The sequence below is a fragment of the Gossypium arboreum genome, chromosome 12 (genome assembly GCF_025698485.1).
Source record: "Gossypium arboreum isolate Shixiya-1 chromosome 12, ASM2569848v2, whole genome shotgun sequence".
Taxonomy (NCBI): domain Eukaryota; kingdom Viridiplantae; phylum Streptophyta; class Magnoliopsida; order Malvales; family Malvaceae; genus Gossypium; species Gossypium arboreum.
Window position 1 is genome coordinate 37,237,564 of NC_069081.1, and position 12,828 is coordinate 37,250,391.

General features: G+C 33.6%; 1 non-coding gene across 1 annotated transcript; it reads right to left on the reverse strand.

The window, feature by feature from the left end:
* Positions 1–2,789: 2,789 nt before the first annotated feature.
* Positions 2,790–2,896, reverse strand: LOC128286097 (small nucleolar RNA R71). Its single transcript, XR_008276642.1, has one exon. It is a non-coding gene; the product is annotated as a small nucleolar RNA R71 (small nucleolar RNA).
* Between the last annotated feature and the right edge of the window lie 9,932 nt (positions 2,897–12,828).

A 12,828-nucleotide genomic window follows, 5' to 3' on the forward strand; every position in this document is an offset into this window, starting at 1 on the left:
ATCACATAAATAACTTATCAAACACATAACTTAAGACAACTTAAATGGCCAAATCCACACCAACATTTACAAGCCAAATCTCATGGCTAAAATTAAGTCTCAAAACATACCATAAAGACACTGGCCTATACATGCCATATACCAATATACAAAACCCCAAAAGTACCAACAAGATGATTGATAGTGCGATGACGTATTCCCAACGATCCCCGAGTCTGAGCTAGCTTTGATAATCTATAAAACATGGAAAGAACACACAAAGTAAGCTTTAAAAGCTTAGTAAGCCATGTACAAACAAAGCTATCATATGAACATTTGCATTTCAATTCAAATATGTTTAATATAGCTAATACCATTCAAATTCATAAACCTTTCCATTGAACATATATTCAATGTCTTAATCACGTTCATCAAATATTTCCCCTTTTCAATATTTTTATGAATTTCATACGTGCTTGAGTCACTTAGCTTATTCACATATTCTTTCTCAACTTGACTTTTCCCTTTGAACCATTCGGAATCAATAAGGATTCTCGAAAATCACATATGCTCGTATAATGCCATATCCCAAATATGGTCTTACATGTTCTTACATATTGATGCCACTGTCCCAGACAGGGTCTTACACAAAATCAATTAATGATGCCAATGTTGCAGACATGGTCTTACATGTAATCAGATTTCCATAACTTAATGTCATGACATTTGTATCCTATATTATTCCTAGGGTTCGTATGGGACTTTCAGATATTGTAGCTTTGTCGATTCATACTCATATTTTCTTGTTCAACATTCATAGCATTTCAATTATAATAAAACATATATAATTCAATTCAAAGACATTTATTTGCATATGAGCTTACCTCGTAGTCATAATGAATGGACGGAATCGACTATTCGTCAACCTTCGATTTTCCCCGATCTAAATCTGTTTTCTTTCATTCTTGATCTATAATCATTCAAAATTTACTCTTTTATTCATCAACACATTCATTTTCATCCACAAATACATATTTGGGCATTTTTTCACTTTTGCCCCTAAAGTTACACATTTACTCAATTTTGTCCCTATTTCAAAACAACTCAAAATACACAAAATTTCAATATGCTCATGCTAGGCCGAATTTTCCTTTGGTCCCTAGCAGCCCATTAGTTGAATTTATTTCACATTTGGACCCCTAAATTTTCCAATTTCACAATTTAGTCCACAATAAGCATTTTTATCAAAAATCACTTAATTAAACATGTATATCAAACACCAACTTGCATAATTCATCATCAAAAATCATAAAACTCATGGATTCATCAATGGTATTTCACAAAATCATCAACAATTTTAGAAATTAGAGTACGGCCTAGCTAGTACTCAAAGCAACAATCACAAAAATGTATTAAAAATTGATCAAAAATCATACGTTAATCAAGGATCTATATTGTCGAACCCTAGAATGCTTAAAAGCTCTCTTTTCTTCTTTATTTTCGGTTGAGAATGGAAAAGATGAACATAATTTTAAATTTGGTTTTATTAAATTATGATTTATTTAGTTAATTACAAATTAGACCTTATTTAATTTCATTTAAAAACACATAATGGATGGCTATTCAGTCAATATCCACTATCCATGGTCTAATTTCATCATAAGGACTTTCCATTTAATAAGTCATGAAAAATAGACACCTTTATCATATAGAATTCCAGTTTTGCATTTTATGCGATTTAGTCCTTTTTTTTTCAAATTAAACTATTAAACGATAAAATTAGCTCACGAAATTTTTACACATATATATTCACATACTGTAAACACCAAAAATAATATTAAAATAATTTTATGACCTCAAATTTGTGGTCCCAAAACCACTGTTTCAATTTAGCTAAAACCGGACTGTTACACTTTGTATCTAGATTATTTAATTTAATTTAATTATCAATCACCACAAGAATATTGTATTTTTTTCTTACCAAATTGTTAATATTAATTTTACAATTAATTGATTAATATACACAGTCCCTGTGGAGACAATAACTCTTTTACTTATTTATTACTTGATAACAATTGTGTACACTTGCACAAAACACGCATTACAAGTTTTTGGCGCCGTTGCCGGGGACTATTGCCTTAATCATTTTTGTGAAATTATTCTTTGCAATTTGTTTTTTATTTTATTTTATTTTATTTCTACTTAGTAGTAGTTTTTTGTTTTTTATTCTTTTTTCTGTGATTTTATTTTCAGGTGTTTATAAGCATAGATCGAATCATTGATTTATTACCTGTATACTTGAAATTGAGCGGACATTTAGACAAAGAAGATGAGAAAGAATAGCCCAAAGACAAGACAAAATGGACATTGGAAATCAAAATGGTGTTCAAGGGAATGAAGCCGCTAATGTTCGAAATCCAATCCTTATTGCTGATGATAGGGATCGAGCCATAAGGCAGTACACTGTGCCCTTTTTTAATGAGTTAAATCCAGGAATTAGGAGACCGAAGATCGAGGCACCCCAATTTGATTTAAAGCTAGTGATGTTTAAAATCCTCCAAACCATGGGCCAATTTAGTGGTATGCCCATAGAAAATCCACACATTTACCTTCGACTATTCATGGAAGTGAGCGACTCCTTCAAGATAGCCGATGTAACTGAAGGTACATTAAGGTTGAAGTTGTTTCCGTACTCATTTCGAGACTGAGCACGAGCATGACTTAATTTGTTGCCACCCCATTCAATTTCAACTTGGCAAGAATTAGTTGAACACTTCCTGGTAAAGCATTTCTCATCTAGCAAAAATTCTAAGTTGCGAAATGAGATCACCACTTTTCAACAAATGGATGAAGAATACCTATAGGAAGCATGGGAAAGATTCAAGGAGTTACTATGTAGATGCCCTCATCAAGGGATTCCACATTGCATCTAGTTGGACACATTTTATAATGGTCTCAACACACACACAAGGTTGGTGGTAGACGATTTTGCAAATGGTGCTCTCTTGTCGAAGTCTTATAATGAGGCTTACGAGATCATCGAGAGAATAGCCAGTAACGATTATTAGTAGCCAAAAAATTTAGTAGCTTTAGGAATAAGATTAGCAGGAGTGCATGAAGTAGATGCTGTCACTTCACTCTTAGCTCAATTATATTATATCTTTTCAATGTTGAAATAGTTTACTACTAAAGGTTTTAATCCTATTGCAACCCAACCACCAAGTCAATTCGATGTTGTTTCTTGTGTATATTGTGGGGATGGTCATTCTTTCGAGAATTGTCCAGTAAATTCTGAGTCAGTTTATTATTTAGGGAATCAACACCAAAATGGAAATGGACAAGGACCACAACCCAATTTCTACAATCTTGTCGAGAAAGGTATTCGTTAGAGACAGGTTTAAGAGTAAGAATGATGAGATGGTGTAATACTCTTAACCCATCTCTGTCGCCAAACTAGGGTAACGGAGCATTACCGAAAACTTTTAACATAAAACATTCGATTACAATTATTTATGAAACACATCATATTCCATTCAAACACATGCATAACATCCCTTTTTCGAGCCTTCGAGACCTTAGAAACACTATAGAAATGATTCGAGACTAAATTGAAAACATTTAGAACTTCATGAAAAAATATAGAAAAATTCATCCTGAGACACACGCCCATGTCTTAGGCCGTGTGGGCATTCGAAGTAGGGACGCACAACTATGTCCCAACCCGTGTCCGTGCCCTCTAACTTTCTGACTTGGGTCACATGTCCAAGCCACACTCTTGTGTATCAAGCTGTGTAACTCTCGAAATACAACCTTTAAAAAACCTACAGGGGACACATGGCCGTGTTGCGTGGCTGTGTGTTACAGACGACTGAGACACATACCTGTGTCTCAGGTCGTGTGGACAAGAAACAGGTCAATTTCAAGCCATTTCTTTCACCCAAAATAGATCACATATACAAGCCATTTGCACTTACATTCAAGCATTCAAAATGTACCTAAAACATGTATAATCATGCTAGACCATTATGGTATTTTTTCATACAAGCAATATGCCCAAGAAGGCACCTCAATCATAACAACCAAACATGTTTAAACTTTTGCATAGTTTAGCCTTTAACCATCCATATTCTTCTAATCTAATTTCCTTATTAAACTTAGCACAATGATTACATACCAAAATTCACTCACAAATATACCAATTTGGCCTTCCATCACTAAACCATTTCAACATTAGCCAATAAGCACCAAAATGTCAAAATGTCATTAACCATAAAAACACATGTATACATGCCAACATATCAATTTGTTCACCAACCAAAATACCATATTTACCATTTAACAATTAGCATCAATAATCATATATGACAACTAAATTTTTCATACCAATATGAACATGTTCAACTTCCATCATAAGACCACACATATATATCGACATATTAATCATTCGAAGTACCAAATCTACAGGCCAAAACATAAGGGCTAAAATATAAACCAAAATGACATATATATATTCCATACTCATGTGACAGCCCTAAAATGACCCTAGTCGGAAAGCGGTTTCGGGACCGCTAAACCGAGTCACCAAATTATTTGAATATGATATCTATTGTCTAAAATATGTGAATATGAATGTGTGAAAGTTTTAAGCTTCGATTTAGTCGATTGCATGTAAATTTAGTAGTAGGACTTATGTGTGACACTTTTGGAATGCGATAGGTTAATCTATAAGGACCTATTAATGCATGTTGTATAAAAGAAGGGTTTGCATGTCAAATTAGCCAAAAATCTAGATGGTGGCCGGCCATGCTATGGGGAAAGACATATTATAGACATTTTATGCTAAAATGTGTGGGTAGAATAATAAAAAAAGAGGGGAGTGGGAGGAGAAACCAAAGTTGTCTCCCCCCCCTCCATTGCCGTGAATGGAAGAAAGAAAGACTTCAACTTTTATTTTTCTATCTTGCTTCCTTGTCTCTTGCAAAGGAAGCTAGAGAGGAGAGGCCGGCTGCATGTAGTGGAAAACCATGAAATTTGTTTGCTTATAAGTTGAAATTTTCAAGTAGAAGGCTAAAAAGGTGGGAGAAGGTCAGAGTGGAAAGGGGAGGAGCAAATTGAATAGGTAGAATCGGTGTTGGGAACCTTGGTGAGTTTTCCTTGAACTTTTATTTTCTTGTGTTTGATAATTGTTGAAACCGTTAAATTGCTGTCCGAATTTTATCTTGATGGTATTGTTAATTGTGCCTGTTCATGTTGTCTAAATATTGTACTATTAATGCTGTCCGAATCAGCCTCCAATGTGATATATTACAGCAATTAAGCCAAGTGTTATGGGTCCTCTTAGGCTGCCCACAACGCAACCTTTCAATACTAATGTTACCATGAATTAACCTTCAATTGATGGTGTGGTGTATGATTTATGTTAGGGCAACCCTTTTGTTTTTGGTTGCATTTTGAGTAGTTACATAATAGTTGGTGAGTGTGATTGAATGAAGGATGTATCTTCTTGTGATGGTAAACCCGAGATTTTAAAATTGAAAGGAATGTAAAGTCCTCGTTGTTAAATCCTCCTTAGTGCTAGTTGAGAAGAATCGGTCACTATATTGGAGGCCATTGCGAATATGAATTTAGTATAGAGATGTGAATGAATTGTTGTTATGTGAATAAATATTTGTTTGCTGATATATATATACATGTATTCGGCAATGGGATAAAATGTGTATTAAGGTAAGTTTCATGGTGATTATGCTTGTGATGTTGGGTTGATATTCAGCATTGAGTAATGTGGGGTAAGGTGATTAATCGGCTATGAAATTAGCTAAATTGAATAGGTATGTTTAATGATATGCTTAGTATAATGTATGATCTTATAACTCGGTTTGGTGTTGAGATAAAGATTAAATGATATGTGATTGCCAAATGTGATTGTTAAGTGAATAATATTAGTTAAGTACTTAAGCAAATCTATTGTTTTACTTAAGCTTAAGAGCAAAGAGGATCAAAGTCGGATAGGGGAAAAGAGAAAGTAAACGAATAGCCGTGGACATCTAATCGTCGACCACTTCCGAGGTAAGTTTTAAGTAATTAAACGTTGAGTAAATTCAATCATAATAGGACATAATGAGTTGATTTAATAAGATATGGTGTGGCCATGATATGTCTTAAACTCAAATGGTAAGTTCATAAGTGTTTGGACTTGAAAATTTAAGAGCAAATTGTAATAATTTGCTTGGACAGCAGCAGTAATGTGATTTTAGAAAATCACTATAAATTGTTGGTGTGGAATTATAGGCTGAATAAAATATGTAATCAAAGCTTAGTTGGTCTAGTTTCCTATAAAAGAGACCGTGGAAGCAAAGAAATTTCCTATAAAGAGATATTTAAAGTTGTGTGGGACAGGGTCAGAATGACTCCGAAATCCCCTGTTCTGTTTTAAAAAAATCACTATAATTTGTACAAAAATGGTTACAAGATAAAATTTATATGCTTAGACTACTTAATGAGTCTAGTTTCAAATGAAATCAAATAGAACATACTTTGAATTCTGTACAATTAGAATTTTGATTCGTAGTGAAGACTGGTCAGGTTAGTCAAATAGTGAAACAGGGGAAACTTTAAGAAAAATCTGGTATTGATTGGCCAAATCTAAAATTCTGAAAAATTTATGGATGGAAGATATACGAGTCTATATTCAGGGAAAATTAACGGCAAGTGATTCGGAGCCTTGTAGCTCCGGTTATAAATAATTTAGTGACCATTGCTCAGGAAAACAGCTCGTAGTGAATATGTGATTTTGTTGTAACATGGATAAAACTTGTTTTAGTTGCTCATAAGCTATTGATTAAACCCATACTTGAATTCTAATTCGTGATATTGTAAAATGATATATGAGTGTTAGATGGATCTTTGATATTAAAATTTGTAAAATTGTAAGTTTATGAGAATTCGAATATGAAATGATAGTATGGCGTGAAATTGAATTATTCATTGGAAAATGATTGATGTAGATTCGGCCAAGACCAAGTCTGTACATGATAGTATATGTGGTATGTGAAGTATATGTGAATAATTGTGATGTGAATACATGAAAATTTATATTTTGATTTAGGATTTTATGTGATGAATGTGAAGGTGTGTATATATGTGATAAGGCCTAATGGCCGATGTGATGAATGTGAAAGTGTATATATGTGATAAGGCCTAATGGCCGATGTGATGAATGTGAAGGTGTATATATATGTGATAAGGCTGAATGGCCAATGTGATGAATGTGAAAGTGTATATATGTGATAGGACCGAGTGGCCAACGTGATGGATGTGGAAGTGTATAAATGTGATAAGTCCCGAAGGGCATTTGTGTCAGTACTATATCCGGGTTAAAACCCCGCAGGATTTATGCGAGAATATTATCACTGATTAATGACCGTAGGCTTCGTGCTCGTACTATATCTGAGCTCTAATGACCCGATGACTACGTGTGGAGATTTTGTCTGGGTAAGCCCCGAACTAAAGGTTTTGCTGAAGATTCAAGTAAAGCGTAAGATTATGCGACTTCACAGTGACAATTAGTAATAAATACGTTCAATGCGTTAAGTTGGTCAGGTATGTATTTTGAGATTATATTTAAGTTTGATTTAGACTAAATCACAAGGTCGTTATGTGATGCACATGTGAGTAAAGCAATAAGATCGTTCTATGATTATTGTGCATTTGGTCAATGTGGAAAGTCAGGTAAAAATATGTAATGTACCTATGATCATAAGAGGTCACCATCAAGTGAGAATTTATCTACCTACTACATATGATGAGACGTGCATATTCGGAAAAGGGGATGGTATGCCCGAAGGAAGAGTGAAATAAAAATACGAACACCTATGTTATAATTTGATTGTTAACTGTTGACACTGCTTAAAGCTTACTAAGCATTGTAATGCTTACTCCGTGTACTTTGTTTCCTCTGTTTTATAGATCTCATTTGGAAGCTACAGGCTCGGGGATCGTCAGCAACTAGTCACATTATCACCATCCACTGTTTGGTACTGCTACATTTTGGAATATCTTATGGCATGTATAGAATAGACTAGTAGTGAGAGGATATTTTGGTTAATGTATAGGACTACCCTTTTGTTGTAGGTCATGTACCTTTCGGTTTTGTGTAAATTTGGATAGCCATGCGAAAATGGCTTAAGTATACATTGATCATAGTATTATAATCGTTTTGTATGTCGTCCGTCGAGAGGTATGGAAATGTTGGTAACGGTTAGTCATGGGAATGGTTATTCATGATCACTTTTGGTATATGTATGACAAACTCTAGTTGATCCATGGAGGATCATGAAATAGGTAAAGTTTACCTTAAAAATAGATGCTGGCAGCAGCAGTGATGTGGATGTGAAAAATCTCTAAAAATAGTAGGAATGGAATTAAATAGCGAATAAATTATCTAATCGAACCTTGATGAATCTATTTTCATAGGAAAGTAATGAAACGTCCATATGAATAGTATATTATGAGAGGTTTAAGTTTTTGTGAGACAGGGCCAGAACAGTTTCTGGATCCCCTGATCTGACTTTGGAAATTCATTATAAATTAACCAGAGACATTTAGAAGTCATGCCATATATGTATAGATTCCTTTTTGAGTCTAGTTTCTATAGAAATAAACGGGATCAGTATTTAAGCCCTGTACAGGGAGATATCCAAATTGAAATGCATGAAGGTCAGTGTAGTCGTACCCTGTAATAGGGGAGGCTTTAACTAATAAACTGTACTAATTGCCCCGACCAAAAATTTTAGAAAAAAATATTTAGATGGATATATGAGCCTAGTTTCAGGGAAAAATTACGAAACTGATTTTCGAGTTGTGGAACTCAAGTTATGATTTTTAAGGTGACAGTGACGCAGTTAGCCAGTCGTCTGGAAAATTTTTAATTGGACTGTGAGAGTAAATGAATTAAGTCGGTTAGCACCTCGTGTTCGACTCCGGCAACGGTCTCGGGTACGGGGTGTTATAACTCATCAATTAAACATTAGACATAGTCCACCTATACATTCATTTATAACCTTAACCAAGACATCAAAATCTACTGATATAATCGTTGGATAGTGTAATAGATTTTTAACTAGCTTCCAACCCGATCGACCTTCCGATAATCTGTAAGGTAATAGAAAAACAACTACATAAGCAATGAATGCTTAGTAAGCTCGTATAAACTTTGTTCATATAAATCCATTTCTAATATGAAATTTTTACATATCAAAGATGATCCTATACCAATACCGCAAGACTCATGAAACCATATTCAACAACTCACAAAGTGAATGAATCCACAGCATCACAAATACATATCATCCCTAGCATAGTAGGATTTTATAAAACTTTAAACCCTTTCAAATTTTCTTATTTTCATTTGCATTTCATTACTTTCCCATTGCATTTACTATCTTTAGCTTAAATAACAACATCAATTCAACTCATCGTTCCCTTTTTCATCATTTTACACTTCAAGTATGAACTTACTATTTCATTACCTTTCCACACTCGTTTCATATGCATATCACATAAGACTTAAACATATCATTCAAACATAGCCACAAGCTAGTGCATTTAAACATAATTCTTTTTGGAACTAACACATGATAAACCATTTCAATAGAAATTACATAATTTAAACCTTCACTTACCATTTCAATGCATAACTTATAAGTTGAACATGGTATAATACAACAACTTGGCCAAAGCCTAAGCATGTTCACCAAACATGTTATCCAAACTAACATATAACATAAGCATTATAAGCATGGATGAGCACAACATTTAATCATGTACCATGTACATATATAATCCATTTTCACTTTCAATATACCATGTAATACCATCTCAATGAAATTCACATGTATCTATATATTAGTTTATATCGAACTTTACCACTTCATGTCCGAATAATGCCCGTCAAACTATTTAGATTAGCGTTGGATACCCGAGATAGCTCACACATAGTGTGCTAGCTCATATAACTAAAATCTGTCAAATCTTGTACATGTATGCTCACACGAGCTGTGGGTCAGAACGTAGCTACACGATGCTTCTCACACGAGTTGTGGAGTATCCACAACACATGCCGGACCTTAGCCATCGGTAGGACGTTCATGAGCAGCACCCAAATCTTGTAACCCTAATGACATGTCATTTGTATCCTACGAATTCCTAAGGTTCAAACAAGACTCGGTAATCGTCATACGTCGTTGGATTTACGTCGTTTTATAACATGGTAAATTGCATACTAACATATATGTATTGATTTAATCAAAATATAATCACATATTAACATTCAATTTAATCAAAATTATACAGAATACAGTTCATACGAACTTACTGGCTAAATTACAGAAATACCAAGGTTTAGGGGCATTTGGTAATTTTTCATTTTCTCAAATTTTCACCCAATCTTGATCTAAATTAATAATTTCATTCAATATATTAATTTAGACAATAAAACCATTCATTTCATGAAATTTGGTCGTTTATGACATTTATACGAAATTGCCCTTAAAGTTTTACTTTTATTCAATTTAGTCCTCGAGCCCAAAACATGCAAATTAACCATTTTTACCCAAAATTGAGCATAGCCGAATGTTCATGGTATCCATAACAGCCCATCTATACAAAAATTTGACATTAAATCCTTGTAATTTTATTAATTTAACAATTTAGTCCCTAATTGGTAAATTCATCAAAAATCACTTAACAGAATACTTTTAATTATCAATCAGCATTCCAAATTCATCATTTAACAACAAAAATCACAAGATTCATTAATGGCAACATTCAAAATCTTTAACGGTTTCAAAATTGAAGGTACGGGCTAGCTAGACCTAGTTGAAACGATGTCAAAACATAAAAATTATTTAAAACAGGCTAAAATGGACTTACATGCATCGTCCAAAGCTAGGCTGAATCTTGAAGCTTCTCCATTTCTTTCTTTCCATGGCCATTCGGTGTTAAAGAAGATGATGGCTTATGTTTTAATTTTATTAACCTTTTTTTATTCTTTATTTTATCTTTATCATATAATAATAACATATAAAACATTATAATAAAAAGAAATTTAAGCATCCAACCGTCCCATTATCTTTAGGATGGATAATTTACTTAATAAGGCCATCCAATTATAATCTTTAATCAATTAACACTTTTAAACTAATAGCAATTGACTTTTTCAACTTTTACGATTTAGTCCTTTTCGCTTAATTAACTATCGAAACGTTAAAATTTTTCAATGAAACTTTAATACCACCTTAATGACACTCTGAAAATATTTATAAAAATATTTACTGCTCAATTTATAGAAATGAGGTCCCGATACCTCATTTTCTAAAACCATTTGACCTTAGGGTCTTACCACTTAAACTTAATAAATCGCTTATAAAACAAAAATCACCGTATCAAAAACCTTTTCAAAGTCACAATTAACTCTTCAAATATTAAATATAATATTTATAAACTTAATCGTCAAATTTGGTGGCCTTGAAACCACTAAAGAATGGTTTGTTACAGATGGATAAATAGGTCAGCAGATACGATGAATAAGAAAAAATTAAGTAATTGATGGGTATCTCACAAAGTTCACATGAACTCACCCTTGTGTATTATGTTACAGGAAAGTTGATTTGGGTTTATGCCAGAATGGACGATGCCAAGGAGCGACGTATTGGGCTATTATGCATACAGAGTGAGCTTGATGGCGAGATTAAGTATTAGTTGTTTAACATAGAAATCTACCACACATGATAACTATATAGACTAGGGCATTGATTTAGCCCTAGTTGTAATAAATCCTCTATTTATACCATTAAGACTTCCTCATTGCATACATTTATGTATTTTATTCCTAAGTTTGAAGTTAAACAATTGTAATAGATTGTGATTTGTATTAACAGAATGAAGTTTCAAGTGTATAAGCATGGAAACACCTAAGATTCAAGTTCAGATTATCGGATCATGTTCGGGGTGCTACAAGTTTGGCATCAGAGCATAGGTTTAGCCGGTGGCTTAGTCTCTCATATTTGTTAAACTCTTGCTTGAATAAAATCTATTTGGTTATACTTAAAGATATCAAGATAAAAATGGTAAGGCAAAATGATGAGTCATTCATGGGAAAAGGTAAGGAATTACAGGAACAACAGAAAGAAAAGTAAAAGGAAAAATAAAAGGAATGCTTAATTATCCCTTTCGGTGGGCTGATTTACAAGCCCAACAGGAACTTCATCTGACTGAGGACAACCTTCAGGGTTGTGCTTCACGTTTGCTAGGTCCCCTTCATTATCTTTAACTATAGTTGTAGTGGAGTTGGAAAATACAATAGAATGCTTCCACTTTCTTTAGAAGGCCTCCCACTCTTCGCCCTTAGGATTGTAAACATCAAAGTTGAGTGATTCTAGAGAGACATCCTATAGAATCAAAGTCTACCTTGCTAAGGTCAAAAGGACCTATAACCACTTGGGTGTGTAGAATCAGATTTGATTTCCATTTTGACAGAGCTTCAATGAGGTTCCTCTGAGTATCCTCTTGATATTTCATGAAGGATTTATTATGGGATTAGCGTAGCCTCTTGAACTCAGCCTAGTGGTTCTCCTCTTGAGCCTTGGACCTCTCCCCAAAGATAAATTTTTTCATCCTTTAAGCGGTTGACCTCATCTTTCAACTGATTATTTTCGGTTTGAACATACTCATACTTTCTCTTTAAATTCATGAGCTAGGTAGATATCTTTGCAATGAAAGTAATTGATTCTTAGCATTTTTGGAAGAGTACAAACAAAACATCTTCATTAGATTTCAAAAATTTCTCTAAAT